Genomic DNA, 23,530 nt, shown 5'->3' with positions numbered 1-23,530 from the left:
CCACGCTCAACAATCCTACACATTGCTGCCCATAAAGTCCTTTCTTTCTTCAAATACTCCACAGCCATACACACCCTCTTTACAGCAACTACAGCACGCTTTCTATGTTGGCTGTACCATTTTGCTGTAGGCTTGCCACGGGGATGTACGTGTCAAGGCTCAATTCTTAAACTCGCGTGTGTGGGGAAGACTGATGTCAACTTGGAAAACAAAGATTGTACAAGTGCTCAAGAGAAGGATACATGGTTTTTACCCCGTTTTCCTCAGGTTGGGGATGTAGCTCAGTGGTAGAGCGTTCGCTTTGCATGTGAAAGGCCCCGGGTTCGATCCCCGGCATCTCCATGTTCCTTATTTTTTCCCTGTTTTATATTTGTCTTCTTCTTACAAGCCCACCGTTCATCTTTATCAGCACCTGAAAACCAAACAATTCTCTTATATAATCCACAATAAATATATGCAAATGTACATCCATCCTGCATTTCAAACAATCACACTACTTATACGCTTGAATTTAGAAGGATTTGGCAATAGGCTACGTCTCCATCTTGACATTTCGACCTTCACAAGTACTCAGTGCATAAAAGTGATCAATCTAACAAGTAGTACAATGAGAACAGCAGGTGTAGGGGATGTAGCTCAGTGGTAGAGCGTTCGCTTCGCATGTGAAAGGCCCCGGGTTCGATCCCCGGCATCTCCACATTTTTGGCCAGGGATGTCACAATGCAAACTGAGTGTGCCCCACCCGAATATGAAAGAAGCCATATTTATTGAAATCACCAGACATTGCAAGATGCCACGCTCAACAATCCTACACATTGCTGCCCATAAAGTCCTTTCTTTCTTCAAATACTCCACAGCCATACACACCCTCTTTACAGCAACTACAGCACGCTTTCTATGTTGGCTGTACCATTTTGCTGTAGGCTTGCCACGGGGATGTACGTGTCAAGGCTCAATTCTTAAACTCGCGTGTGTGGGGAAGACTGATGTCAACTTGGAAAACAAAGATTGTACAAGTGCTCAAGAGAAGGATACATGGTTTTTACCCCGTTTTTCTCAGGTTGGGGATGTAGCTCAGTGGTAGAGCGTTCGCTTTGCATGTGAAAGGCCCCGGGTTCGATCCCCGGCATCTCCATGTTCCTTATTTTTTCCCTGTTTTATATTTGTCTTCTTCTTACAAGCCCACCGTTCATCTTTATCAGCACCTGAAAACCAAACAATTCTCTTATATAATCCACAATAAATATATGCAAATGTACATCCATCCTGCATTTCAAGCAATCACACTACTTATACGCTTGAATTTAGAAGGATTTGGCAATAGGCTACGTCTCCATCTTGACATTTCGACCTTCACAAGTACTCAGTGCATAAAAGTGATCAATCTAACAAGTAGTACAATGAGAACAGCAGGTGTAGGGGATGTAGCTCAGTGGTAGAGCGTTCGCTTCGCATGTGAAAGGCCCCGGGTTCGATCCCCGGCATCTCCACATTTTTGGCCAGGGATGTCACAATGCAAACTGAGTGTGCCCCACCCGAATATGAAAGAAGCCACATTTATTGAAATCACCAGACATTGCAAGATGCCACGCTCAACAATCCTACACATTGCTGCCCATAAAGTCCTTTCTTTCTTCAAATACTCCACAGCCATACACACCCTCTTTACAGCAACTACAGCACGCTTTCTATGTTGGCTGTACCATTTTGCTGTAGGCTTGCCACGGGGATGTACGTGTCAAGGCTCAATTCTTAAACTCGGGTGTGTGGGGAAGACTGATGTCAACTTGGAAAACAAAGATTGTACAAGTGCTCAAGAGAAGGATACATGGTTTTTACCCCGTTTTTCTCAGGTTGGGGATGTAGCTCAGTGGTAGAGCGTTCGCTTTGCATGTGAAAGGCCCCGGGTTCGATCCCCGGCATCTCCATGTTCCTTATTTTTTCCCTGTTTTATATTTGTCTTCTTCTTACAAGCCCACCGTTCATCTTTATCAGCACCTGAAAACCAAACAATTCTCTTATATAATCCACAATAAATATATGCAAATGTACATCCATCCTGCATTTCAAACAATCACACTACTTATACGCTTGAATTTAGAAGGATTTGGCAATAGGCTACGTCTCCATCTTGACATTTCGACCTTCACAAGTACTCAGTGCATAAAAGTGATCAATCTAACAAGTAGTACAATGAGAACAGCAAGTGTAGGGGATGTAGCTCAGTGGTAGAGCGTTCGCTTCGCATGTGAAAGGCCCCGGGTTCGATCCCCGGCATCTCCACATTTTTGGCCAGGGATGTCACAATGCAAACTGAGTGTGCCCCACCCGAATATGAAAGAAGCCACATTTATTGAAATCACCAGACATTGCAAGATGCCACGCTCAACAATCCTACACATTGCTGCCCATAAAGTCCTTTCTTTCTTCAAATACTCCACAGCCATACACACCCTCTTTACAGCAACTACAGCACGCTTTCTATGTTGGCTGTACCATTTTGCTGTAGGCTTGCCACGGGGATGTACGTGTCAAGGCTCAATTCTTAAACTCGGGTGTGTGGGGAAGACTGATGTCAACTTGGAAAACAAAGATTGTACAAGTGCTCAAGAGAAGGATACATGGTTTTTACCCCGTTTTCCTCAGGTTGGGGATGTAGCTCAGTGGTAGAGCGTTCGCTTTGCATGTGAAAGGCCCCGGGTTCGATCCCCGGCATCTCCATGTTCCTTATTTTTTCCCTGTTTTATATTTGTCTTCTTCTTACAAGCCCACCGTTCATCTTTATCAGCACCTGAAAACCAAACAATTCTCTTATATAATCCACAATAAATATATGCAAATGTACATCCATCCTGCATTTCAAACAATCACACTACTTATACGCTTGAATTTAGAAGGATTTGGCAATAGGCTACGTCTCCATCTTGACATTTCGACCTTCACAAGTACTCAGTGCATAAAAGTGATCAATCTAACAAGTAGTACAATGAGAACAGCAGGTGTAGGGGATGTAGCTCAGTGGTAGAGCGTTCGCTTCGCATGTGAAAGGCCCCGGGTTCGATCCCCGGCATCTCCACATTTTTGGCCAGGGATGTCACAATGCAAACTGAGTGTGCCCCACCCGAATATGAAAGAAGCCACATTTATTGAAATCACCAGACATTGCAAGATGCCACGCTCAACAATCCTACACATTGCTGCCCATAAAGTCCTTTCTTTCTTCAAATACTCCACAGCCATACACACCCTCTTTACAGCAACTACAGCACGCTTTCTATGTTGGCTGTACCATTTTGCTGTAGGCTTGCCACGGGGATGTACGTGTCAAGGCTCAATTCTTAAACTCGGGTGTGTGGGGAAGACTGATGTCAACTTGGAAAACAAAGATTGTACAAGTGCTCAAGAGAAGGATACATGGTTTTTACCCCGTTTTCCTCAGGTTGGGGATGTAGCTCAGTGGTAGAGCGTTCGCTTCGCATGTGAAAGGCCCCGGGTTCGATCCCCGGCATCTCCACATTTTTGGCCAGGGATGTCACAATGCAAACTGAGTGTGCCCCACCCGAATATGAAAGAAGCCATATTTATTGAAATCACCAGACATTGCAAGATGCCACGCTCAACAATCCTACACATTGCTGCCCATAAAGTCCTTTCTTTCTTCAAATACTCCACAGCCATACACACCCTCTTTACAGCAACTACAGCACGCTTTCTATGTTGGCTGTACCATTTTGCTGTAGGCTTGCCACGGGGATGTACGTGTCAAGGCTCAATTCTTAAACTCGGGTGTGTGGGGAAGACTGATGTCAACTTGGAAAACAAAGATTGTACAAGTGCTCAAGAGAAGGATACATGGTTTTTACCCCGTTTTCCTCAGGTTGGGGATGTAGCTCAGTGGTAGAGCGTTCGCTTTGCATGTGAAAGGCCCCGGGTTCGATCCCCGGCATCTCCATGTTCCTTATTTTTTCCCTGTTTTATATTTGTCTTCTTCTTACAAGCCCACCGTTCATCTTTATCAGCACCTGAAAACCAAACAATTCTCTTATATAATCCACAATAAATATATGCAAATGTACATCCATCCTGCATTTCAAACAATCACACTACTTATACGCTTGAATTTAGAAGGATTTGGCAATAGGCTACGTCTCCATCTTGACATTTCGACCTTCACAAGTACTCAGTGCATAAAAGTGATCAATCTAACAAGTAGTACAATGAGAACAGCAGGTGTAGGGGATGTAGCTCAGTGGTAGAGCGTTCGCTTCGCATGTGAAAGGCCCCGGGTTCGATCTCCGGCATCTCCACATTTTTGGCCAGGGATGTCACAATGCAAACTGAGTGTGCCCCACCCGAATATGAAAGAAGCCACATTCATTGAAATCACCAGACATTGCAAGATGCCGGCATCTCCACATTTTTGGCCAGGGATGTCACAATGCAAACTGAGTGTGCCCCACCCGAATATGAAAGAAGCCACATTTATTGAAATCACCAGACATTGCAAGATGCCACGCTCAACAATCCTACACATTGCTGCCCATAAAGTCCTTTCTTTCTTCAAATACTCCACAGCCATACACACCCTCTTTACAGCAACTACAGCACGCTTTCTATGTTGGCTGTACCATTTTGCTGTAGGCTTGCCACGGGGATGTACGTGTCAAGGCTCAATTCTTAAACTCGGGTGTGTGGGGAAGACTGATGTCAACTTGGAAAACAAAGATTGTACAAGTGCTCAAGAGAAGGATACATGGTTTTTACCCCGTTTTCCTCAGGTTGGGGATGTAGCTCAGTGGTAGAGCGTTCGCTTTGCATGTGAAAGGCCCCGGGTTCGATCCCCGGCATCTCCATGTTCCTTATTTTTTCCCTGTTTTATATTTGTCTTCTTCTTACAAGCCCACCGTTCATCTTTATCAGCACCTGAAAACCAAACAATTCTCTTATATAATCCACAATAAATATATGCAAATGTACATCCATCCTGCATTTCAAACAATCACACTACTTATACGCTTGAATTTAGAAGGATTTGGCAATAGGCTACGTCTCCATCTTGACATTTCGACCTTCACAAGTACTCAGTGCATAAAAGTGATCAATCTAACAAGTAGTACAATGAGAGCAGCAGGTGTAGGGGATGTAGCTCAGTGGTAGAGCGTTCGCTTCGCATGTGAAAGGCCCCGGGTTCGATCCCCGGCATCTCCACATTTTTGGCCAGGGATGTCACAATGCAAACTGAGTGTGCCCCACCCGAATATGAAAGAAGCCACATTTATTGAAATCACCAGACATTGCAAGATGCCACGCTCAACAATCCTACACATTGCTGCCCATAAAGTCCTTTCTTTCTTCAAATACTCCACAGCCATACACACCCTCTTTACAGCAACTACAGCACGCTTTCTATGATGGCTGTACCATTTTGCTGTAGGCTTGCCACGGGGATGTACGTGTCAAGGCTCAATTCTTAAACTCGGGTGTGTGGGGAAGACTGATGTCAACTTGGAAAACAAAGATTGTACAAGTGCTCAAGAGAAGGATACATGGTTTTTACCCCGTTTTCCTCAGGTTGGGGATGTAGCTCAGTGGTAGAGCGTTCGCTTTGCATGTGAAAGGCCCCGGGTTCGATCCCCGGCATCTCCATGTTCCTTATTTTTTCCCTGTTTTATATTTGTCTTCTTCTTACAAGCCCACCGTTCATCTTTATCAGCACCTGAAAACCAAACAATTCTCTTATATAATCCACAATAAATATATGCAAATGTACATCCATCCTGCATTTCAAACAATCACACTACTTATACGCTTGAATTTAGAAGGATTTGGCAATAGGCTACGTCTCCATCTTGACATTTCGACCTTCACAAGTACTCAGTGCATAAAAGTGATCAATCTAACAAGTAGTACAATGAGAGCAGCAGGTGTAGGGGATGTAGCTCAGTGGTAGAGCGTTCGCTTCGCATGTGAAAGGCCCCGGGTTCGATCCCCGGCATCTCCACATTTTTGGCCAGGGATGTCACAATGCAAACTGAGTGTGCCCCACCCGAATATGAAAGAAGCCACATTTATTGAAATCACCAGACATTGCAAGATGCCACGCTCAACAATCCTACACATTGCTGCCCATAAAGACCTTTCTTTCTTCAAATACTCCACAGCCATACACACCCTCTTTACAGCAACTACAGCACGCTTTCTATGTTGGCTGTACCATTTTGCTGTAGGCTTGCCACGGGGATGTACGTGTCAAGGCTCAATTCTTAAACTCGGGTGTGTGGGGAAGACTGATGTCAACTTGGAAAACAAAGATTGTACAAGTGCTCAAGAGAAGGATACATGGTTTTTACCCCGTTTTCCTCAGGTTGGGGATGTAGCTCAGTGGTAGAGCGTTCGCTTTGCATGTGAAAGGCCCCGGGTTCGATCCCCGGCATCTCCATGTTCCTTATTTTTTCCCTGTTTTATATTTGTCTTCTTCTTACAAGCCCACCGTTCATCTTTATCAGCACCTGAAAACCAAACAATTCTCTTATATAATCCACAATAAATATATGCAAATGTACATCCATCCTGCATTTCAAACAATCACACTACTTATACGCTTGAATTTAGAAGGATTTGGCAATAGGCTACGTCTCCATCTTGACATTTCGACCTTCACAAGTACTCAGTGCATAAAAGTGATCAATCTAACAAGTAGTACAATGAGAACAGCAGGTGTAGGGGATGTAGCTCAGTGGTAGAGCGTTCGCTTCGCATGTGAAAGGCCCCGGGTTCGATCCCCGGCATCTCCACATTTTTGGCCAGGGATGTCACAATGCAAACTGAGTGTGCCCCACCCGAATATGAAAGAAGCCACATTTATTGAAATCACCAGACATTGCAAGATGCCACGCTCAACAATCCTACACATTGCTGCCCATAAAGTCCTTTCTTTCTTCAAATACTCCACAGCCATACACACCCTCTTTACAGCAACTACAGCACGCTTTCTATGTTGGCTGTACCATTTTGCTGTAGGCTTGCCACGGGGATGTACGTGTCAAGGCTCAATTCTTAAACTCGCGTGTGTGGGGAAGACTGATGTCAACTTGGAAAACAAAGATTGTACAAGTGCTCAAGAGAAGGATACATGGTTTTTACCCCGTTTTCCTCAGGTTGGGGATGTAGCTCAGTGGTAGAGCGTTCGTTTTGCATGTGAAAGGCCCCGGGTTCGATCCCCGGCATCTCCATGTTCCTTATTTTTTCCCTGTTTTATATTTGTCTTCTTCTTACAAGCCCACCGTTCATCTTTATCAGCACCTGAAAACCAAACAATTCTCTTATATAATCCACAATAAATATATGCAAATGTACATCCATCCTGCATTTCAAACAATCACACTACTTATACGCTTGAATTTAGAAGGATTTGGCAATAGGCTACGTCTCCATCTTGACATTTCGACCTTCACAAGTACTCAGTGCATAAAAGTGATCAATCTAACAAGTAGTACAATGAGAACAGCAGGTGTAGGGGATGTAGCTCAGTGGTAGAGCGTTCGCTTCGCATGTGAAAGGCCCCGGGTTCGATCTCCGGCATCTCCACATTTTTGGCCAGGGATGTCACAATGCAAACTGAGTGTGCCCCACCCGAATATGAAAGAAGCCACATTTATTGAAATCACCAGACATTGCAAGATGCCACGCTCAACAATCCTACACATTGCTGCCCATAAAGTCCTTTCTTTCTTCAAATACTCCACAGCCATACACACCCTCTTTACAGCAACTACAGCACGCTTTCTATGTTGGCTGTACCATTTTGCTGTAGGCTTGCCACGGGGATGTACGTGTCAAGGCTCAATTCTTAAACTCGGGTGTGTGGGGAAGACTGATGTCAACTTGGAAAACAAAGATTGTACAAGTGCTCAAGAGAAGGATACATGGTTTTTACCCCGTTTTCCTCAGGTTGGGGATGTAGCTCAGTGGTAGAGCGTTCGCTTTGCATGTGAAAGGCCCCGGGTTCGATCCCCGGCATCTCCATGTTCCTTATTTTTTCCCTGTTTTATATTTGTCTTCTTCTTACAAGCCCACCGTTCATCTTTATCAGCACCTGAAAACCAAACAATTCTCTTATATAATCCACAATAAATATATGCAAATGTACATCCATCCTGCATTTCAAACAATCACACTACTTATACGCTTGAATTTAGAAGGATTTGGCAATAGGCTACGTCTCCATCTTGACATTTCGACCTTCACAAGTACTCAGTGCATAAAAGTGATCAATCTAACAAGTAGTACAATGAGAACAGCAGGTGTAGGGGATGTAGCTCAGTGGTAGAGCGTTCGCTTCGCATGTGAAAGGCCCCGGGTTCGATCCCCGGCATCTCCACATTTTTGGCCAGGGATGTCACAATGCAAACTGAGTGTGCCCCACCCGAATATGAAAGAAGCCACATTTATTGAAATCACCAGACATTGCAAGATGCCACGCTCAACAATCCTACACATTGCTGCCCATAAAGTCCTTTCTTTCTTCAAATACTCCACAGCCATACACACCCTCTTTACAGCAACTACAGCACGCTTTCTATGTTGGCTGTACCATTTTGCTGTAGGCTTGCCACGGGGATGTACGTGTCAAGGCTCAATTCTTAAACTCGGGTGTGTGGGGAAGACTGATGTCAACTTGGAAAACAAAGATTGTACAAGTGCTCAAGAGAAGGATACATGGTTTTTACCCCGTTTTCCTCAGGTTGGGGATGTAGCTCAGTGGTAGAGCGTTCGCTTTGCATGTGAAAGGCCCCGGGTTCGATCCCCGGCATCTCCATGTTCCTTATTTTTTCCCTGTTTTATATTTGTCTTCTTCTTACAAGCCCACCGTTCATCTTTATCAGCACCTGAAAACCAAACAATTCTCTTATATAATCCACAATAAATATATGCAAATGTACATCCATCCTGCATTTCAAACAATCACACTACTTATACGCTTGAATTTAGAAGGATTTGGCAATAGGCTACGTCTCCATCTTGACATTTCGACCTTCACAAGTACTCAGTGCATAAAAGTGATCAATCTAACAAGTAGTACAATGAGAGCAGCAGGTGTAGGGGATGTAGCTCAGTGGTAGAGCGTTCGCTTCGCATGTGAAAGGCCCCGGGTTCGATCCCCGGCATCTCCACATTTTTGGCCAGGGATGTCACAATGCAAACTGAGTGTGCCCCATCCGAATATGAAAGAAGCCACATTTATTGAAATCACCAGACATTGCAAGATGCCACGCTCAACAATCCTACACATTGCTGCCCATAAAGACCTTTCTTTCTTCAAATACTCCACAGCCATACACACCCTCTTTACAGCAACTACAGCACGCTTTCTATGTTGGCTGTACCATTTTGCTGTAGGCTTGCCACGGGGATGTACGTGTCAAGGCTCAATTCTTAAACTCGGGTGTGTGGGGAAGACTGATGTCAACTTGGAAAACAAAGATTGTACAAGTGCTCAAGAGAAGGATACATGTTTTTTACCCCGTTTTCCTCAGGTTGGGGATGTAGCTCAGTGGTAGAGCGTTCGCTTTGCATGTGAAAGGCACCGGGTTCGATCCCCGGCATCTCCATGTTCCTTATTTTTTCCCTGTTTTATATTTGTCTTCTTCTTACAAGCCCACCGTTCATCTTTATCAGCACCTGAAAACCAAACAATTCTCTTATATAATCCACAATAAATATATGCAAATGTACATCCATCCTGCATTTCAAACAATCACACTACTTATACGCTTGAATTTAGAAGGATTTGGCAATAGGCTACGTCTCCATCTTGACATTTCGACCTTCACAAGTACTCAGTGCATAAAAGTGATCAATCTAACAAGTAGTACAATGAGAACAGCAGGTGTAGGGGATGTAGCTCAGTGGTAGAGCGTTCGCTTCGCATGTGAAAGGCCCCGGGTTCGATCCCCGGCATCTCCACATTTTTGGCCAGGGATGTCACAATGCAAACTGAGTGTGCCCCACCCGAATATGAAAGAAGCCACATTTATTGAAATCACCAGACATTGCAAGATGCCACGCTCAACAATCCTACACATTGCTGCCCATAAAGTCCTTTCTTTCTTCAAATACTCCACAGCCATACACACCCTCTTTACAGCAACTACAGCACGCTTTCTATGTTGGCTGTACCATTTTGCTGTAGGCTTGCCACGGGGATGTACGTGTCAAGGCTCAATTCTTAAACTCGCGTGTGTGGGGAAGACTGATGTCAACTTGGAAAACAAAGATTGTACAAGTGCTCAAGAGAAGGATACATGGTTTTTACCCCGTTTTCCTCAGGTTGGGGATGTAGCTCAGTGGTAGAGCGTTCGTTTTGCATGTGAAAGGCCCCGGGTTCGATCCCCGGCATCTCCATGTTCCTTATTTTTTCCCTGTTTTATATTTGTCTTCTTCTTACAAGCCCACCGTTCATCTTTATCAGCACCTGAAAACCAAACAATTCTCTTATATAATCCACAATAAATATATGCAAATGTACATCCATCCTGCATTTCAAACAATCACACTACTTATACGCTTGAATTTAGAAGGATTTGGCAATAGGCTACGTCTCCATCTTGACATTTCGACCTTCACAAGTACTCAGTGCATAAAAGTGATCAATCTAACAAGTAGTACAATGAGAACAGCAGGTGTAGGGGATGTAGCTCAGTGGTAGAGCGTTCGCTTCGCATGTGAAAGGCCCCGGGTTCGATCTCCGGCATCTCCACATTTTTGGCCAGGGATGTCACAATGCAAACTGAGTGTGCCCCACCCGAATATGAAAGAAGCCACATTTATTGAAATCACCAGACATTGCAAGATGCCACGCTCAACAATCCTACACATTGCTGCCCATAAAGTCCTTTCTTTCTTCAAATACTCCACAGCCATACACACCCTCTTTACAGCAACTACAGCACGCTTTCTATGTTGGCTGTACCATTTTGCTGTAGGCTTGCCACGGGGATGTACGTGTCAAGGCTCAATTCTTAAACTCGGGTGTGTGGGGAAGACTGATGTCAACTTGGAAAACAAAGATTGTACAAGTGCTCAAGAGAAGGATACATGGTTTTTACCCCGTTTTCCTCAGGTTGGGGATGTAGCTCAGTGGTAGAGCGTTCGCTTTGCATGTGAAAGGCCCCGGGTTCGATCCCCGGCATCTCCATGTTCCTTATTTTTTCCCTGTTTTATATTTGTCTTCTTCTTACAAGCCCACCGTTCATCTTTATCAGCACCTGAAAACCAAACAATTCTCTTATATAATCCACAATAAATATATGCAAATGTACATCCATCCTGCATTTCAAACAATCACACTACTTATACGCTTGAATTTAGAAGGATTTGGCAATAGGCTACGTCTCCATCTTGACATTTCGACCTTCACAAGTACTCAGTGCATAAAAGTGATCAATCTAACAAGTAGTACAATGAGAGCAGCAGGTGTAGGGGATGTAGCTCAGTGGTAGAGCGTTCGCTTCGCATGTGAAAGGCCCCGGGTTCGATCCCCGGCATCTCCACATTTTTGGCCAGGGATGTCACAATGCAAACTGAGTGTGCCCCACCCGAATATGAAAGAAGCCACATTTATTGAAATCACCAGACATTGCAAGATGCCACGCTCAACAATCCTACACATTGCTGCCCATAAAGTCCTTTCTTTCTTCAAATACTCCACAGCCATACACACCCTCTTTACAGCAACTACAGCACGCTTTCTATGTTGGCTGTACCATTTTGCTGTAGGCTTGCCACGGGGATGTACGTGTCAAGGCTCAATTCTTAAACTCGGGTGTGTGGGGAAGACTGATGTCAACTTGGAAAACAAAGATTGTACAAGTGCTCAAGAGAAGGATACATGGTTTTTACCCCGTTTTCCTCAGGTTGGGGATGTAGCTCAGTGGTAGAGCGTTCGCTTTGCATGTGAAAGGCCCCGGGTTCGATCCCCGGCATCTCCATGTTCCTTATTTTTTCCCTGTTTTATATTTGTCTTCTTCTTACAAGCCCACCGTTCATCTTTATCAGCACCTGAAAACCAAACAATTCTCTTATATAATCCACAATAAATATATGCAAATGTACATCCATCCTGCATTTCAAACAATCACACTACTTATACGCTTGAATTTAGAAGGATTTGGCAATAGGCTACGTCTCCATCTTGACATTTCGACCTTCACAAGTACTCAGTGCATAAAAGTGATCAATCTAACAAGTAGTACAATGAGAGCAGCAGGTGTAGGGGATGTAGCTCAGTGGTAGAGCGTTCGCTTCGCATGTGAAAGGCCCCGGGTTCGATCCCCGGCATCTCCACATTTTTGGCCAGGGATGTCACAATGCAAACTGAGTGTGCCCCACCCGAATATGAAAGAAGCCACATTTATTGAAATCACCAGACATTGCAAGATGCCACGCTCAACAATCCTACACATTGCTGCCCATAAAGTCCTTTCTTTCTTCAAATACTCCACAGCCATACACACCCTCTTTACAGCAACTACAGCACGCTTTCTATGTTGGCTGTACCATTTTGCTGTAGGCTTGCCACGGGGATGTACGTGTCAAGGCTCAATTCTTAAACTCGGGTGTGTGGGGAAGACTGATGTCAACTTGGAAAACAAAGATTGTACAAGTGCTCAAGAGAAGGATACATGGTTTTTACCCCGTTTTCCTCAGGTTGGGGATGTAGCTCAGTGGTAGAGCGTTCGCTTTGCATGTGAAAGGCCCCGGGTTCGATCCCCGGCATCTCCATGTTCCTTATTTTTTCCCTGTTTTATATTTGTCTTCTTCTTACAAGCCCACCGTTCATCTTTATCAGCACCTGAAAACCAAACAATTCTCTTATATAATCCACAATAAATATATGCAAATGTACATCCATCCTGCATTTCAAACAATCACACTACTTATACGCTTGAATTTAGAAGGATTTGGCAATAGGCTACGTCTCCATCTTGACATTTCGACCTTCACAAGTACTCAGTGCATAAAAGTGATCAATCTAACAAGTAGTACAATGAGAGCAGCAGGTGTAGGGGATGTAGCTCAGTGGTAGAGCGTTCGCTTCGCATGTGAAAGGCCCCGGGTTCGATCCCCGGCATCTCCACATTTTTGGCCAGGGATGTCACAATGCAAACTGAGTGTGCCCCACCCGAATATGAAAGAAGCCACATTTATTGAAATCACCAGACATTGCAAGATGCCACGCTCAACAATCCTACACATTGCTGCCCATAAAGTCCTTTCTTTCTTCAAATACTCCACAGCCATACACACCCTCTTTACAGCAACTACAGCACGCTTTCTATGTTGGCTGTACCATTTTGCTGTAGGCTTGCCACGGGGATGTACGTGTCAAGGCTCAATTCTTAAACTCGCGTGTGTGGGGAAGACTGATGTCAACTTGGAAAACAAAGATTGTACAAGTGCTCAAGAGAAGGATACATGGTTTTTACCCCGTTTTCCTCAGGTTGGGGATGTAGCTCAGTGGTAGAGCGTTCGTTTTGCATGTGAAAGGCCCCGGGTTCGATCCCCGGCATCTCCATGTTCCTTATTTTTTCCCTGTTTTATATTTGTCTTCTTCTTACAAGCCCACCGTTCATCTTTATCAGCACCTGAAAACCAAACAATTCTCTTATATAATCCACAATAAATATATGCAAATGTACATCCATCCTGCATTTCAAACAATCACACTACTTATACGCTTGAATTTAGAAGGATTTGGCAATAGGCTACGTCTCCATCTTGACATTTCGACCTTCACAAGTACTCAGTGCATAAAAGTGATCAATCTAACAAGTAGTACAATGAGAACAGCAGGTGTAGGGGATGTAGCTCAGTGGTAGAGCGTTCGCTTCGCATGTGAAAGGCCCCGGGTTCGATCTCCGGCATCTCCACATTTTTGGCCAGGGATGTCACAATGCAAACTGAGTGTGCCCCACCCGAATATGAAAGAAGCCACATTTATTGAAATCACCAGACATTGCAAGATGCCACGCTCAACAATCCTACACATTGCTGCCCATAAAGTCCTTTCTTTCTTCAAATACTCCACAGCCATACACACCCTCTTTACAGCAACTACAGCACGCTTTCTATGTTGGCTGTACCATTTTGCTGTAGGCTTGCCACGGGGATGTACGTGTCAAGGCTCAATTCTTAAACTCGGGTGTGTGGGGAAGACTGATGTCAACTTGGAAAACAAAGATTGTACAAGTGCTCAAGAGAAGGATACATGGTTTTTACCCCGTTTTCCTCAGGTTGGGGATGTAGCTCAGTGGTAGAGCGTTCGCTTTGCATGTGAAAGGCCCCGGGTTCGATCCCCGGCATCTCCATGTTCCTTATTTTTTCCCTGTTTTATATTTGTCTTCTTCTTACAAGCCCACCGTTCATCTTTATCAGCACCTGAAAACCAAACAATTCTCTTATATAATCCACAATAAATATATGCAAATGTACATCCATCCTGCATTTCAAACAATCACACTACTTATACGCTTGAATTTAGAAGGATTTGGCAATAGGCTACGTCTCCATCTTGACATTTCGACCTTCACAAGTACTCAGTGCATAAAAGTGATCAATCTAACAAGTAGTACAATGAGAGCAGCAGGTGTAGGGGATGTAGCTCAGTGGTAGAGCGTTCGCTTCGCATGTGAAAGGCCCCGGGTTCGATCCCCGGCATCTCCACATTTTTGGCCAGGGATGTCACAATGCAAACTGAGTGTGCCCCACCCGAATATGAAAGAAGCCACATTTATTTAAATCACCAGACATTGCAAGATGCCACGCTCAACAATCCTACACATTGCTGCCCATAAAGTCCTTTCTTTCTTCAAATACTCCACAGCCATACACACCCTCTTTACAGCAACTACAGCACGCTTTCTATGTTGGCTGTACCATTTTGCTGTAGGCTTGCCACGGGGATGTACGTGTCAAGGCTCAATTCTTAAACTCGGGTGTGTGGGGAAGACTGATGTCAACTTGGAAAACAAAGATTGTACAAGTGCTCAAGAGAAGGATACATGGTTTTTACCCCGTTTTCCTCAGGTTGGGGATGTAGCTCAGTGGTAGAGCGTTCGCTTTGCATGTGAAAGGCCCCGGGTTCGATCCCCGGCATCTCCATGTTCCTTATTTTTTCCCTGTTTTATATTTGTCTTCTTCTTACAAGCCCACCGTTCATCTTTATCAGCACCTGAAAACCAAACAATTCTCTTATATAATCCACAATAAATATATGCAAATGTACATCCATCCTGCATTTCAAACAATCACACTACTTATACGCTTGAATTTAGAAGGATTTGGCAATAGGCTACGTCTCCATCTTGACATTTCGACCTTCACAAGTACTCAGTGCATAAAAGTGATCAATCTAACAAGTAGTACAATGAGAACAGCAGGTGTAGGGGATGTAGCTCAGTGGTAGAGCGTTCGCTTCGCATGTGAAAGGCCCCGGGTTCGATCCCCGGCATCTCCACATTTTTGGCCAGGGATGTCACAATGCAAACTGAGTGTGCCCCACCCGAATATGAAAGAAGCCACATTTATTGAAATCACCAGACATTGCAAGATGCCACGCTCAACAATCCTACACATTGCTGCCCATAAAGTCCTTTCTTTCTTCAAATACTCCACAGCCATACACACCCTCTTTACAGCAACTACAGCACGCTTTCTATGTTGGCTGTACCATTTTGCTGTAGGCTTGCCACGGGGATGTACGTGTCAAGGCTCAATTCTTAAACTCGGGTGTGTGGGGAAGACTGATGTCAACTTGGAAAACAAAGATTGTACAAGTGCTCAAGAGAAGGATACATGGTTTTTACCCCGTTTTCCTCAGGTTGGGGATGTAGCTCAGTGGTAGAGCGTTCGCTTCGCATGTGAAAGGCCCCGGGTTCGATCCCCGGCATCTCCATGTTCCTTATTTTTTCCCTGTTTTATATTTGTCTTCTTCTTACAAGCCCACCGTTCATCTTTATCAGCACCTGAAAACCAAACAATTCTCTTATATAATCCACAATAAATATATGCAAATGTACATCCATCCTGCATTTCAAACAATCACACTACTTATACGCTTGAATTTAGAAGGATTTGGCAATAGGCTACGTCTCCATCTTGACATTTCGACCTTCACAAGTACTCAGTGCATAAAAGTGATCAATCTAACAAGTAGTACAATGAGAACAGCAGGTGTAGGGGATGTAGCTCAGTGGTAGAGCGTTCGCTTCGCATGTGAAAGGCCCCGGGTTCGATCCCCGGCATCTCCACATTTTTGGCCAGGGATGTCACAATGCAAACTGAGTGTGCCCCACCCGAATATGAAAGAAGCCACATTTATTTAAATCACCAGACATTGCAAGATGCCACGCTCAACAATCCTACACATTGCTGCCCATAAAGTCCTTTCTTTCTTCAAATACTCCACAGCCATACACACCCTCTTTACAGCAACTACAGCACGCTTTCTATGTTGGCTGTACCATTTTGCTGTAGGCTTGCCACGGGGATGTACGTGTCAAGGCTCAATTCTTAAACTCGGGTGTGTGGGGAAGACTGATGTCAACTTGGAAAACAAAGATTGTACAAGTGCTCAAGAGAAGGATACATGGTTTTTACCCCGTTTTCCTCAGGTTGGGGATGTAGCTCAGTGGTAGAGCGTTCGCTTTGCATGTGAAAGGCCCCGGGTTCGATCCCCGGCATCTCCATGTTCCTTATTTTTTCCCTGTTTTATATTTGTCTTCTTCTTACAAGCCCACCGTTCATCTTTATCAGCACCTGAAAACCAAACAATTCTCTTATATAATCCACAATAAATATATGCAAATGTACATCCATCCTGCATTTCAAACAATCACACTACTTATACGCTTGAATTTAGAAGGATTTGGCAATAGGCTACGTCTCCATCTTGACATTTCGACCTTCACAAGTACTCAGTGCATAAAAGTGATCAATCTAACAAGTAGTACAATGAGAACAGCAGGTGTAGGGGATGTAGCTCAGTGGTAGAGCGTTCGCTTCGCATGTGAAAGGCCCCGGGTTCGATCCCCGGCATCTCCACATTTTTGGCCAGGGATGTCACAATGCAAACTGAGTGTGCCCCACCCGAATATGAAAGAAGCCACATTTATTGAAATCACCAGACATTGCAAGATGCCACGCTCAACAATCCTACACATTGCTGCCCATAAAGTCCTTTCTTTCTTCAAATACTCCACAGCCATACACACCCTCTTTACAGCAACTACAGCACGCTTTCTATGTTGGCTGTACCATTTTGCTGTAGGCTTGCCACGGGGATGTACGTGTCAAGGCTCAATTCTTAAACTCGGGTGTGTGGGGAAGACTGATGTCAACTTGGAAAACAAAGATTGTACAAGTGCTCAAGAGAAGGATACATGGTTTTTACCCCGTTTTCCTCAGGTTGGGGATGTAGCTCAGTGGTAGAGCGTTCGCTTCGCATGTGAAAGGCCCCGGGTTCGATCCCCGGCATCTCCATGTTCCTTATTTTTTCCCTGTTTTATATTTGTCTTCTTCTTACAAGCCCACCGTTCATCTTTATCAGCACCTGAAAACCAAACAATTCTCTTATATAATCCACAATAAATATATGCAAATGTACATCCATCCTGCATTTCAAACAATCACACTACTTATACGCTTGAATTTAGAAGGATTTGGCAATAGGCTACGTCTCCATCTTGACATTTCGACCTTCACAAGTACTCAGTGCATAAAAGTGATCAATCTAACAAGTAGTACAATGAGAACAGCAGGTGTAGGGGATGTAGCTCAGTGGTAGAGCGTTCGCTTCGCATGTGAAAGGCCCCGGGTTCGATCCCCGGCATCTCCACATTTTTGGCCAGGGATGTCACAATGCAAACTGAGTGTGCCCCACCCGAATATGAAAGAAGCCACATTTATTGAAATCACCAGACATTGCAAGATGCCACGCTCAACAATCCTACACATTGCTGCCCATAAAGTCCTTTCTTTCTTCAAATACTCCACAGCCATACACACCCTCTTTACAGCAACTACAGCACGCTTTCTATGTTGGCTGTACCATTTTGCTGTAGGCTTGCCACGGGGATGTACGTGTCAAGGCTCAATTCTTAAACTCGCGTGTGTGGGGAAGACTGATGTCAACTTGGAAAACAAAGATTGTACAAGTGCTCAAGAGAAGGATACATGGTTTTTACCCCGTTTTCCTCAGGTTGGGGATGTAGCTCAGTGGTAGAGCGTTCGTTTTGCATGTGAAAGGCCCCGGGTTCGATCCCCGGCATCTCCATGTTCCTTATTTTTTCCCTGTTTTATATTTGTCTTCTTCTTACAAGCCCACCGTTCATCTTTATCAGCACCTGAAAACCAAACAATTCTCTTATATAATCCACAATAAATATATGCAAATGTACATCCATCCTGCATTTCAAACAATCACACTACTTATACGCTTGAATTTAGAAGGATTTGGCAATAGGCTACGTCTCCATCTTGACATTTCGACCTTCACAAGTACTCAGTGCATAAAAGTGATCAATCTAACAAGTAGTACAATGAGAACAGCAGGTGTAGGGGATGTAGCTCAGTGGTAGAGCGTTCGCTTCGCATGTGAAAGGCCCCGGGTTCGATCTCCGGCATCTCCACATTTTTGGCCAGGGATGTCACAATGCAAACTGAGTGTGCCCCACCCGAATATGAAAGAAGCCACATTTATTGAAATCACCAGACATTGCAAGATGCCACGCTCAACAATCCTACACATTGCTGCCCATAAAGTCCTTTCTTTCTTCAAATACTCCACAGCCATACACACCCTCTTTACAGCAACTACAGCACGCTTTCTATGTTGGCTGTACCATTTTGCTGTAGGCTTGCCACGGGGATGTACGTGTCAAGGCTCAATTCTTAAACTCGGGTGTGTGGGGAAGACTGATGTCAACTTGGAAAACAAAGATTGTACAAGTGCTCAAGAGAAGGATACATGGTTTTTACCCCGTTTTCCTCAGGTTGGGGATGTAGCTCAGTGGTAGAGCGTTCGCTTTGCATGTGAAAGGCCCCGGGTTCGATCCCCGGCATCTCCATGTTCCTTATTTTTTCCCTGTTTTATATTTGTCTTCTTCTTACAAGCCCACCGTTCATCTTTATCAGCACCTGAAAACCAAACAATTCTCTTATATAATCCACAATAAATATATGCAAATGTACATCCATCCTGCATTTCAAACAAACACACTACTTATACGCTTGAATTTAGAAGGATTTGGCAATAGGCTACGTCTCCATCTTGACATTTCGACCTTCACAAGTACTCAGTGCATAAAAGTGATCAATCTAACAAGTAGTACAATGAGAGCAGCAGGTGTAGGGGATGTAGCTCAGTGGTAGAGCGTTCGCTTCGCATGTGAAAGGCCCCGGGTTCGATCCCCGGCATCTCCACATTTTTGGCCAGGGATGTCACAATGCAAACTGAGTGTGCCCCACCCGAATATGAAAGAAGCCACATTTATTGAAATCACCAGACATTGCAAGATGCCACGCTCAACAATCCTACACATTGCTGCCCATAAAGTCCTTTCTTTCTTCAAATACTCCACAGCCATACACACCCTCTTTACAGCAACTACAGCACGCTTTCTATGTTGGCTGTACCATTTTGCTGTAGGCTTGCCACGGGGATGTACGTGTCAAGGCTCAATTCTTAAACTCGGGTGTGTGGGGAAGACTGATGTCAACTTGGAAAACAAAGATTGTACAAGTGCTCAAGAGAAGGATACATGGTTTTTACCCCGTTTTCCTCAGGTTGGGGATGTAGCTCAGTGGTAGAGCGTTCGCTTTGCATGTGAAAGGCCCCGGGTTCGATCCCCGGCATCTCCATGTTCCTTATTTTTTCCCTGTTTTATATTTGTCTTCTTCTTACAAGCCCACCGTTCATCTTTATCAGCACCTGAAAACCAAACAATTCTCTTATATAATCCACAATAAATATATGCAAATGTACATCCATCCTGCATTTCAAACAATCACACTACTTATACGCTTGAATTTAGAAGGATTTGGCAATAGGCTACGTCTCCATCTTGACATTTCGACCTTCACAAGTACTCAGTGCATAAAAGTGATCAATCTAACAAGTAGTACAATGAGAACAGCAGGTGTAGGGGATGTAGCTCAGTGGTAGAGCGTTCGCTTCGCATGTGAAAGGCCCCGGGTTCGATCTCCGGCATCTCCACATTTTTGGCCAGGGATGTCACAATGCAAACTGAGTGTGCCCCACCCGAATATGAAAGAAGCCACATTTATTGAAATCACCAGACATTGCAAGATGCCACGCTCAACAATCCTACACATTGCTGCCCATAAAGTCCTTTCTTTCTTCAAATACTCCACAGCCATACACACCCTCTTTACAGCAACTACAGCACGCTTTCTATGTTGGCTGTACCATTTTGCTGTAGGCTTGCCACGGGGATGTACGTGTCAAGGCTCAATTCTTAAACTCGGGTGTGTGGGGAAGACTGATGTCAACTTGGAAAACAAAGATTGTACAAGTGCTCAAGAGAAGGATACATGGTTTTTACCCCGTTTTCCTCAGGTTGGGGATGTAGCTCAGTGGTAGAGCGTTCGCTTTGCATGTGAAAGGCCCCGGGTTCGATCCCCGGCATCTCCATGTTCCTTATTTTTTCCCTGTTTTATATTTGTCTTCTTCTTACAAGCCCACCGTTCATCTTTATCAGCACCTGAAAACCAAACAATTCTCTTATATAATCCACAATAAATATATGCAAATGTACATCCATCCTGCATTTCAAACAATCACACTACTTATACGCTTGAATTTAGAAGGATTTGGCAATAGGCTACGTCTCCATCTTGACATTTCGACCTTCACAAGTACTCAGTGCATAAAAGTGATCAATCTAACAAGTAGTACAATGAGAACAGCAGGTGTAGGGGATGTAGCTCAGTGGTAGAGCGTTCGCTTCGCATGTGAAAGGCCCCGGGTTCGATCCCCGGCATCTCCACATTTTTGGCCAGGGATGTCACAATGCAAACTGAGTGTGCCCCACCCGAATATGAAAGAAGCCACATTTATTGAAATCACCAGACATTGCAAGATGCCACGCTCAACAATCCTACACATTGCTGCCCATAAAGTCCTTTCTTTCTTCAAATACTCCACAGCCATACACACCCTCTTTACAGCAACTACAGCACGCTTTCTATGTTGGCTGTACCATTTTGCTGTAGGCTTGCCACGGGGATGTACGTGTCAAGGCTCAATTCTTAAACTCGGGTGTGTGGGGAAGACTGATGTCAACTTGGAAAACAAAGATTGTACAAGTGCTCAAGAGAAGGATACATGGTTTTTACCCCGTTTTCCTCAGGTTGGGGATGTAGCTCAGTGGTAGAGCGTTCGCTTTGCATGTGAAAGGCCCCGGGTTCGATCCCCGGCATCTCCATGTTCCTTATTTTTTCCCTGTTTTATATTTGTCTTCTTCTTACAAGCCCACCGTTCATCTTTATCAGCACCTGAAAACCAAACAATTCTCTTATATAATCCACAATAAATATATGCAAATGTACATCCATCCTGCATTTCAAACAATCACACTACTTATACGCTTGAATTTAGAAGGATTTGGCAATAGGCTACGTCTCCATCTTGACATTTCGACCTTCACAAGTACTCAGTGCATAAAAGTGATCAATCTAACAAGTAGTACAATGAGAACAGCAGGTGTAGGGGATGTAGCTCAGTGGTAGAGCGTTCGCTTCGCATGTGAAAGGCCCCGGGTTCGATCTCCGGCATCTCCACATTTTTGGCCAGGGATGTCACAATGCAAACTGAGTGTGCCCCACCCGAATATGAAAGAAGCCACATTTATTGAAATCACCAGACATTGCAAGATGCCACGCTCAACAATCCTACACATTGCTGCCCATAAAGTCCTTTCTTTCTTCAAATACTCCACAGCCATACACACCCTCTTTACAGCAACTACAGCACGCTTTCTATGTTGGCTGTACCATTTTGCTGTAGGCTTGCCACGGGGATGTACGTGTCAAGGCTCAATTCTTAAACTCGGGTGTGTGGGGAAGACTGATGTCAACTTGGAAAACAAAGATTGTACAAGTGCTCAAGAGAAGGATACATGGTTTTTACCCCGTTTTCCTCAGGTTGGGGATGTAGCTCAGTGGTAGAGCGTTCGCTTTGCATGTGAAAGGCCCCGGGTTCGATCCCCGGCATCTCCATGTTCCTTATTTTTTCCCTGTTTTATATTTGTCTTCTTCTTACAAGCCCACCGTTCATCTTTATCAGCACCTGAAAACCAAACAATTCTCTTATATAATCCACAATAAATATATGCAAATGTACATCCATCCTGCGTTTCAAACAATCACACTACTTATACGCTTGAATTTAGAAGGATTTGGCAATAGGCTACGTCTCCATCTTGACATTTCGACCTTCACAAGTACTCAGTGCATAAAAGTGATCAATCTAACAAGTAGTACAATGAGAACAGCAGGTGTAGGGGATGTAGCTCAGTGGTAGAGCGTTCGCTTCGCATGTGAAAGGCCCCGGGTTCGATCCCCGGCATCTCCACATTTTTGGCCAGGGATGTCACAATGCAAACTGAGTGTGCCCCACCCGAATATGAAAGAAGCCACATTTATTGAAATCACCAGACATTGCAAGATGCCACGCTCAACAATCCTACACATTGCTGCCCATAAAGTCCTTTCTTTCTTCAAATACTCCACAGCCATACACACCCTCTTTACAGCAACTACAGCACGCTTTCTATGTTGGCTGTACCATTTTGCTGTAGGCTTGCCACGGGGATGTACGTGTCAAGGCTCAATTCTTAAACTCGGGTGTGTGGGGAAGACTGATGTCAACTTGGAAAACAAAGATTGTACAAGTGCTCAAGAGAAGGATACATGGTTTTTACCCCGTTTTCCTCAGGTTGGGGATGTAGCTCAGTGGTAGAGCGTTCGCTTTGCATGTGAAAGGCCCCGGGTTCGATCCCCGGCATCTCCATGTTCCTTATTTTTTCCCTGTTTTATATTTGTCTTCTTCTTACAAGCCCACCGTTCATCTTTATCAGCACCTGAAAACCAAACAATTCTCTTATATAATCCACAATAAATATATGCAAATGTACATCCATCCTGCATTTCAAACAATCACACTACTTATACGCTTGAATTTAGAAGGATTTGGCAATAGGCTACGTCTCCATCTTGACATTTCGACCTTCACAAGTACTCAGTGCATAAAAGTGATCAATCTAACAAGTAGTACAATGAGAACAGCAGGTGTAGGGGATGTAGCTCAGTGGTAGAGCGTTCGCTTCGCATGTGAAAGGCCCCGGGTTCGATCTCCGGCATCTCCACATTTTTGGCCAGGGATGTCACAATGCAAACTGAGTGTGCCCCACCCGAATATGAAAGAAGCCACATTTATTGAAATCACCAG

General features: G+C 44.3%; 59 non-coding genes across 59 annotated transcripts; all 59 read left to right on the top strand.

Annotated features, from left to right (window-relative positions):
- Positions 1 to 270: 270 nt before the first annotated feature.
- Trnaa-ugc (transfer RNA alanine (anticodon UGC)) lies at positions 271 to 342 on the top strand. The gene has a single exon. It is a non-coding gene; the product is annotated as a tRNA-Ala (tRNA).
- Positions 343 to 625: 283 nt separating this feature from the next.
- Trnaa-cgc (transfer RNA alanine (anticodon CGC)) lies at positions 626 to 697 on the top strand. The gene has a single exon. It is a non-coding gene; the product is annotated as a tRNA-Ala (tRNA).
- Positions 698 to 1,063: 366 nt separating this feature from the next.
- Trnaa-ugc (transfer RNA alanine (anticodon UGC)) lies at positions 1,064 to 1,135 on the top strand. The gene has a single exon. It is a non-coding gene; the product is annotated as a tRNA-Ala (tRNA).
- A 283-nt stretch (positions 1,136 to 1,418) lies between these two features.
- Trnaa-cgc (transfer RNA alanine (anticodon CGC)) lies at positions 1,419 to 1,490 on the top strand. The gene has a single exon. It is a non-coding gene; the product is annotated as a tRNA-Ala (tRNA).
- A 366-nt stretch (positions 1,491 to 1,856) lies between these two features.
- Trnaa-ugc (transfer RNA alanine (anticodon UGC)) lies at positions 1,857 to 1,928 on the top strand. The gene has a single exon. It is a non-coding gene; the product is annotated as a tRNA-Ala (tRNA).
- Positions 1,929 to 2,211: 283 nt separating this feature from the next.
- Trnaa-cgc (transfer RNA alanine (anticodon CGC)) lies at positions 2,212 to 2,283 on the top strand. Its single transcript has one exon. It is a non-coding gene; the product is annotated as a tRNA-Ala (tRNA).
- Positions 2,284 to 2,649: 366 nt separating this feature from the next.
- Positions 2,650 to 2,721, top strand: Trnaa-ugc (transfer RNA alanine (anticodon UGC)). The gene has a single exon. It is a non-coding gene; the product is annotated as a tRNA-Ala (tRNA).
- Positions 2,722 to 3,004: 283 nt separating this feature from the next.
- Trnaa-cgc (transfer RNA alanine (anticodon CGC)) lies at positions 3,005 to 3,076 on the top strand. The gene has a single exon. It is a non-coding gene; the product is annotated as a tRNA-Ala (tRNA).
- Positions 3,077 to 3,442: 366 nt separating this feature from the next.
- Positions 3,443 to 3,514, top strand: Trnaa-cgc (transfer RNA alanine (anticodon CGC)). Its single transcript has one exon. It is a non-coding gene; the product is annotated as a tRNA-Ala (tRNA).
- Positions 3,515 to 3,880: 366 nt separating this feature from the next.
- Trnaa-ugc (transfer RNA alanine (anticodon UGC)) lies at positions 3,881 to 3,952 on the top strand. Its single transcript has one exon. It is a non-coding gene; the product is annotated as a tRNA-Ala (tRNA).
- A 283-nt stretch (positions 3,953 to 4,235) lies between these two features.
- Positions 4,236 to 4,307, top strand: Trnaa-cgc (transfer RNA alanine (anticodon CGC)). Its single transcript has one exon. It is a non-coding gene; the product is annotated as a tRNA-Ala (tRNA).
- A 474-nt stretch (positions 4,308 to 4,781) lies between these two features.
- On the top strand, positions 4,782 to 4,853 carry Trnaa-ugc (transfer RNA alanine (anticodon UGC)). The gene has a single exon. It is a non-coding gene; the product is annotated as a tRNA-Ala (tRNA).
- Positions 4,854 to 5,136: 283 nt separating this feature from the next.
- Positions 5,137 to 5,208, top strand: Trnaa-cgc (transfer RNA alanine (anticodon CGC)). Its single transcript has one exon. It is a non-coding gene; the product is annotated as a tRNA-Ala (tRNA).
- Positions 5,209 to 5,574: 366 nt separating this feature from the next.
- Positions 5,575 to 5,646, top strand: Trnaa-ugc (transfer RNA alanine (anticodon UGC)). Its single transcript has one exon. It is a non-coding gene; the product is annotated as a tRNA-Ala (tRNA).
- A 283-nt stretch (positions 5,647 to 5,929) lies between these two features.
- Positions 5,930 to 6,001, top strand: Trnaa-cgc (transfer RNA alanine (anticodon CGC)). The gene has a single exon. It is a non-coding gene; the product is annotated as a tRNA-Ala (tRNA).
- Positions 6,002 to 6,367: 366 nt separating this feature from the next.
- Positions 6,368 to 6,439, top strand: Trnaa-ugc (transfer RNA alanine (anticodon UGC)). Its single transcript has one exon. It is a non-coding gene; the product is annotated as a tRNA-Ala (tRNA).
- Positions 6,440 to 6,722: 283 nt separating this feature from the next.
- Trnaa-cgc (transfer RNA alanine (anticodon CGC)) lies at positions 6,723 to 6,794 on the top strand. Its single transcript has one exon. It is a non-coding gene; the product is annotated as a tRNA-Ala (tRNA).
- Positions 6,795 to 7,160: 366 nt separating this feature from the next.
- On the top strand, positions 7,161 to 7,232 carry Trnaa-ugc (transfer RNA alanine (anticodon UGC)). Its single transcript has one exon. It is a non-coding gene; the product is annotated as a tRNA-Ala (tRNA).
- Positions 7,233 to 7,515: 283 nt separating this feature from the next.
- On the top strand, positions 7,516 to 7,587 carry Trnaa-cgc (transfer RNA alanine (anticodon CGC)). Its single transcript has one exon. It is a non-coding gene; the product is annotated as a tRNA-Ala (tRNA).
- A 366-nt stretch (positions 7,588 to 7,953) lies between these two features.
- On the top strand, positions 7,954 to 8,025 carry Trnaa-ugc (transfer RNA alanine (anticodon UGC)). Its single transcript has one exon. It is a non-coding gene; the product is annotated as a tRNA-Ala (tRNA).
- Positions 8,026 to 8,308: 283 nt separating this feature from the next.
- Positions 8,309 to 8,380, top strand: Trnaa-cgc (transfer RNA alanine (anticodon CGC)). Its single transcript has one exon. It is a non-coding gene; the product is annotated as a tRNA-Ala (tRNA).
- Positions 8,381 to 8,746: 366 nt separating this feature from the next.
- Positions 8,747 to 8,818, top strand: Trnaa-ugc (transfer RNA alanine (anticodon UGC)). Its single transcript has one exon. It is a non-coding gene; the product is annotated as a tRNA-Ala (tRNA).
- Positions 8,819 to 9,101: 283 nt separating this feature from the next.
- On the top strand, positions 9,102 to 9,173 carry Trnaa-cgc (transfer RNA alanine (anticodon CGC)). The gene has a single exon. It is a non-coding gene; the product is annotated as a tRNA-Ala (tRNA).
- Positions 9,174 to 9,539: 366 nt separating this feature from the next.
- On the top strand, positions 9,540 to 9,611 carry Trnaa-ugc (transfer RNA alanine (anticodon UGC)). Its single transcript has one exon. It is a non-coding gene; the product is annotated as a tRNA-Ala (tRNA).
- Positions 9,612 to 9,894: 283 nt separating this feature from the next.
- Trnaa-cgc (transfer RNA alanine (anticodon CGC)) lies at positions 9,895 to 9,966 on the top strand. The gene has a single exon. It is a non-coding gene; the product is annotated as a tRNA-Ala (tRNA).
- A 366-nt stretch (positions 9,967 to 10,332) lies between these two features.
- Positions 10,333 to 10,404, top strand: Trnaa-ugc (transfer RNA alanine (anticodon UGC)). Its single transcript has one exon. It is a non-coding gene; the product is annotated as a tRNA-Ala (tRNA).
- Positions 10,405 to 10,687: 283 nt separating this feature from the next.
- Positions 10,688 to 10,759, top strand: Trnaa-cgc (transfer RNA alanine (anticodon CGC)). The gene has a single exon. It is a non-coding gene; the product is annotated as a tRNA-Ala (tRNA).
- Positions 10,760 to 11,125: 366 nt separating this feature from the next.
- On the top strand, positions 11,126 to 11,197 carry Trnaa-ugc (transfer RNA alanine (anticodon UGC)). Its single transcript has one exon. It is a non-coding gene; the product is annotated as a tRNA-Ala (tRNA).
- A 283-nt stretch (positions 11,198 to 11,480) lies between these two features.
- Positions 11,481 to 11,552, top strand: Trnaa-cgc (transfer RNA alanine (anticodon CGC)). The gene has a single exon. It is a non-coding gene; the product is annotated as a tRNA-Ala (tRNA).
- A 366-nt stretch (positions 11,553 to 11,918) lies between these two features.
- Positions 11,919 to 11,990, top strand: Trnaa-ugc (transfer RNA alanine (anticodon UGC)). The gene has a single exon. It is a non-coding gene; the product is annotated as a tRNA-Ala (tRNA).
- Positions 11,991 to 12,273: 283 nt separating this feature from the next.
- Positions 12,274 to 12,345, top strand: Trnaa-cgc (transfer RNA alanine (anticodon CGC)). The gene has a single exon. It is a non-coding gene; the product is annotated as a tRNA-Ala (tRNA).
- Positions 12,346 to 12,711: 366 nt separating this feature from the next.
- Positions 12,712 to 12,783, top strand: Trnaa-ugc (transfer RNA alanine (anticodon UGC)). The gene has a single exon. It is a non-coding gene; the product is annotated as a tRNA-Ala (tRNA).
- A 283-nt stretch (positions 12,784 to 13,066) lies between these two features.
- On the top strand, positions 13,067 to 13,138 carry Trnaa-cgc (transfer RNA alanine (anticodon CGC)). Its single transcript has one exon. It is a non-coding gene; the product is annotated as a tRNA-Ala (tRNA).
- Positions 13,139 to 13,504: 366 nt separating this feature from the next.
- On the top strand, positions 13,505 to 13,576 carry Trnaa-ugc (transfer RNA alanine (anticodon UGC)). The gene has a single exon. It is a non-coding gene; the product is annotated as a tRNA-Ala (tRNA).
- A 283-nt stretch (positions 13,577 to 13,859) lies between these two features.
- Trnaa-cgc (transfer RNA alanine (anticodon CGC)) lies at positions 13,860 to 13,931 on the top strand. Its single transcript has one exon. It is a non-coding gene; the product is annotated as a tRNA-Ala (tRNA).
- Positions 13,932 to 14,297: 366 nt separating this feature from the next.
- Trnaa-ugc (transfer RNA alanine (anticodon UGC)) lies at positions 14,298 to 14,369 on the top strand. The gene has a single exon. It is a non-coding gene; the product is annotated as a tRNA-Ala (tRNA).
- A 283-nt stretch (positions 14,370 to 14,652) lies between these two features.
- Positions 14,653 to 14,724, top strand: Trnaa-cgc (transfer RNA alanine (anticodon CGC)). The gene has a single exon. It is a non-coding gene; the product is annotated as a tRNA-Ala (tRNA).
- A 366-nt stretch (positions 14,725 to 15,090) lies between these two features.
- On the top strand, positions 15,091 to 15,162 carry Trnaa-ugc (transfer RNA alanine (anticodon UGC)). Its single transcript has one exon. It is a non-coding gene; the product is annotated as a tRNA-Ala (tRNA).
- A 283-nt stretch (positions 15,163 to 15,445) lies between these two features.
- On the top strand, positions 15,446 to 15,517 carry Trnaa-cgc (transfer RNA alanine (anticodon CGC)). Its single transcript has one exon. It is a non-coding gene; the product is annotated as a tRNA-Ala (tRNA).
- A 366-nt stretch (positions 15,518 to 15,883) lies between these two features.
- Positions 15,884 to 15,955, top strand: Trnaa-cgc (transfer RNA alanine (anticodon CGC)). The gene has a single exon. It is a non-coding gene; the product is annotated as a tRNA-Ala (tRNA).
- Positions 15,956 to 16,238: 283 nt separating this feature from the next.
- On the top strand, positions 16,239 to 16,310 carry Trnaa-cgc (transfer RNA alanine (anticodon CGC)). Its single transcript has one exon. It is a non-coding gene; the product is annotated as a tRNA-Ala (tRNA).
- Positions 16,311 to 16,676: 366 nt separating this feature from the next.
- Trnaa-ugc (transfer RNA alanine (anticodon UGC)) lies at positions 16,677 to 16,748 on the top strand. Its single transcript has one exon. It is a non-coding gene; the product is annotated as a tRNA-Ala (tRNA).
- A 283-nt stretch (positions 16,749 to 17,031) lies between these two features.
- Trnaa-cgc (transfer RNA alanine (anticodon CGC)) lies at positions 17,032 to 17,103 on the top strand. The gene has a single exon. It is a non-coding gene; the product is annotated as a tRNA-Ala (tRNA).
- Positions 17,104 to 17,469: 366 nt separating this feature from the next.
- Positions 17,470 to 17,541, top strand: Trnaa-cgc (transfer RNA alanine (anticodon CGC)). Its single transcript has one exon. It is a non-coding gene; the product is annotated as a tRNA-Ala (tRNA).
- A 283-nt stretch (positions 17,542 to 17,824) lies between these two features.
- On the top strand, positions 17,825 to 17,896 carry Trnaa-cgc (transfer RNA alanine (anticodon CGC)). Its single transcript has one exon. It is a non-coding gene; the product is annotated as a tRNA-Ala (tRNA).
- A 366-nt stretch (positions 17,897 to 18,262) lies between these two features.
- Trnaa-ugc (transfer RNA alanine (anticodon UGC)) lies at positions 18,263 to 18,334 on the top strand. The gene has a single exon. It is a non-coding gene; the product is annotated as a tRNA-Ala (tRNA).
- A 283-nt stretch (positions 18,335 to 18,617) lies between these two features.
- On the top strand, positions 18,618 to 18,689 carry Trnaa-cgc (transfer RNA alanine (anticodon CGC)). Its single transcript has one exon. It is a non-coding gene; the product is annotated as a tRNA-Ala (tRNA).
- Positions 18,690 to 19,055: 366 nt separating this feature from the next.
- On the top strand, positions 19,056 to 19,127 carry Trnaa-ugc (transfer RNA alanine (anticodon UGC)). Its single transcript has one exon. It is a non-coding gene; the product is annotated as a tRNA-Ala (tRNA).
- A 283-nt stretch (positions 19,128 to 19,410) lies between these two features.
- Positions 19,411 to 19,482, top strand: Trnaa-cgc (transfer RNA alanine (anticodon CGC)). The gene has a single exon. It is a non-coding gene; the product is annotated as a tRNA-Ala (tRNA).
- Positions 19,483 to 19,848: 366 nt separating this feature from the next.
- Trnaa-ugc (transfer RNA alanine (anticodon UGC)) lies at positions 19,849 to 19,920 on the top strand. Its single transcript has one exon. It is a non-coding gene; the product is annotated as a tRNA-Ala (tRNA).
- A 283-nt stretch (positions 19,921 to 20,203) lies between these two features.
- Trnaa-cgc (transfer RNA alanine (anticodon CGC)) lies at positions 20,204 to 20,275 on the top strand. The gene has a single exon. It is a non-coding gene; the product is annotated as a tRNA-Ala (tRNA).
- Positions 20,276 to 20,641: 366 nt separating this feature from the next.
- On the top strand, positions 20,642 to 20,713 carry Trnaa-ugc (transfer RNA alanine (anticodon UGC)). The gene has a single exon. It is a non-coding gene; the product is annotated as a tRNA-Ala (tRNA).
- Positions 20,714 to 20,996: 283 nt separating this feature from the next.
- Positions 20,997 to 21,068, top strand: Trnaa-cgc (transfer RNA alanine (anticodon CGC)). Its single transcript has one exon. It is a non-coding gene; the product is annotated as a tRNA-Ala (tRNA).
- Positions 21,069 to 21,434: 366 nt separating this feature from the next.
- Trnaa-ugc (transfer RNA alanine (anticodon UGC)) lies at positions 21,435 to 21,506 on the top strand. The gene has a single exon. It is a non-coding gene; the product is annotated as a tRNA-Ala (tRNA).
- A 283-nt stretch (positions 21,507 to 21,789) lies between these two features.
- Trnaa-cgc (transfer RNA alanine (anticodon CGC)) lies at positions 21,790 to 21,861 on the top strand. Its single transcript has one exon. It is a non-coding gene; the product is annotated as a tRNA-Ala (tRNA).
- A 366-nt stretch (positions 21,862 to 22,227) lies between these two features.
- Trnaa-ugc (transfer RNA alanine (anticodon UGC)) lies at positions 22,228 to 22,299 on the top strand. The gene has a single exon. It is a non-coding gene; the product is annotated as a tRNA-Ala (tRNA).
- A 283-nt stretch (positions 22,300 to 22,582) lies between these two features.
- On the top strand, positions 22,583 to 22,654 carry Trnaa-cgc (transfer RNA alanine (anticodon CGC)). Its single transcript has one exon. It is a non-coding gene; the product is annotated as a tRNA-Ala (tRNA).
- A 366-nt stretch (positions 22,655 to 23,020) lies between these two features.
- Trnaa-ugc (transfer RNA alanine (anticodon UGC)) lies at positions 23,021 to 23,092 on the top strand. Its single transcript has one exon. It is a non-coding gene; the product is annotated as a tRNA-Ala (tRNA).
- Positions 23,093 to 23,375: 283 nt separating this feature from the next.
- Positions 23,376 to 23,447, top strand: Trnaa-cgc (transfer RNA alanine (anticodon CGC)). The gene has a single exon. It is a non-coding gene; the product is annotated as a tRNA-Ala (tRNA).
- Positions 23,448 to 23,530: the final 83 nt, after the last annotated feature.

This window comes from Haliotis asinina, chromosome 15, assembly GCF_037392515.1.
Source record: "Haliotis asinina isolate JCU_RB_2024 chromosome 15, JCU_Hal_asi_v2, whole genome shotgun sequence".
Lineage (NCBI taxonomy): Eukaryota > Metazoa > Mollusca > Gastropoda > Lepetellida > Haliotidae > Haliotis > Haliotis asinina.
This window is presented reverse-complemented; position numbering and strand designations above follow the sequence as displayed.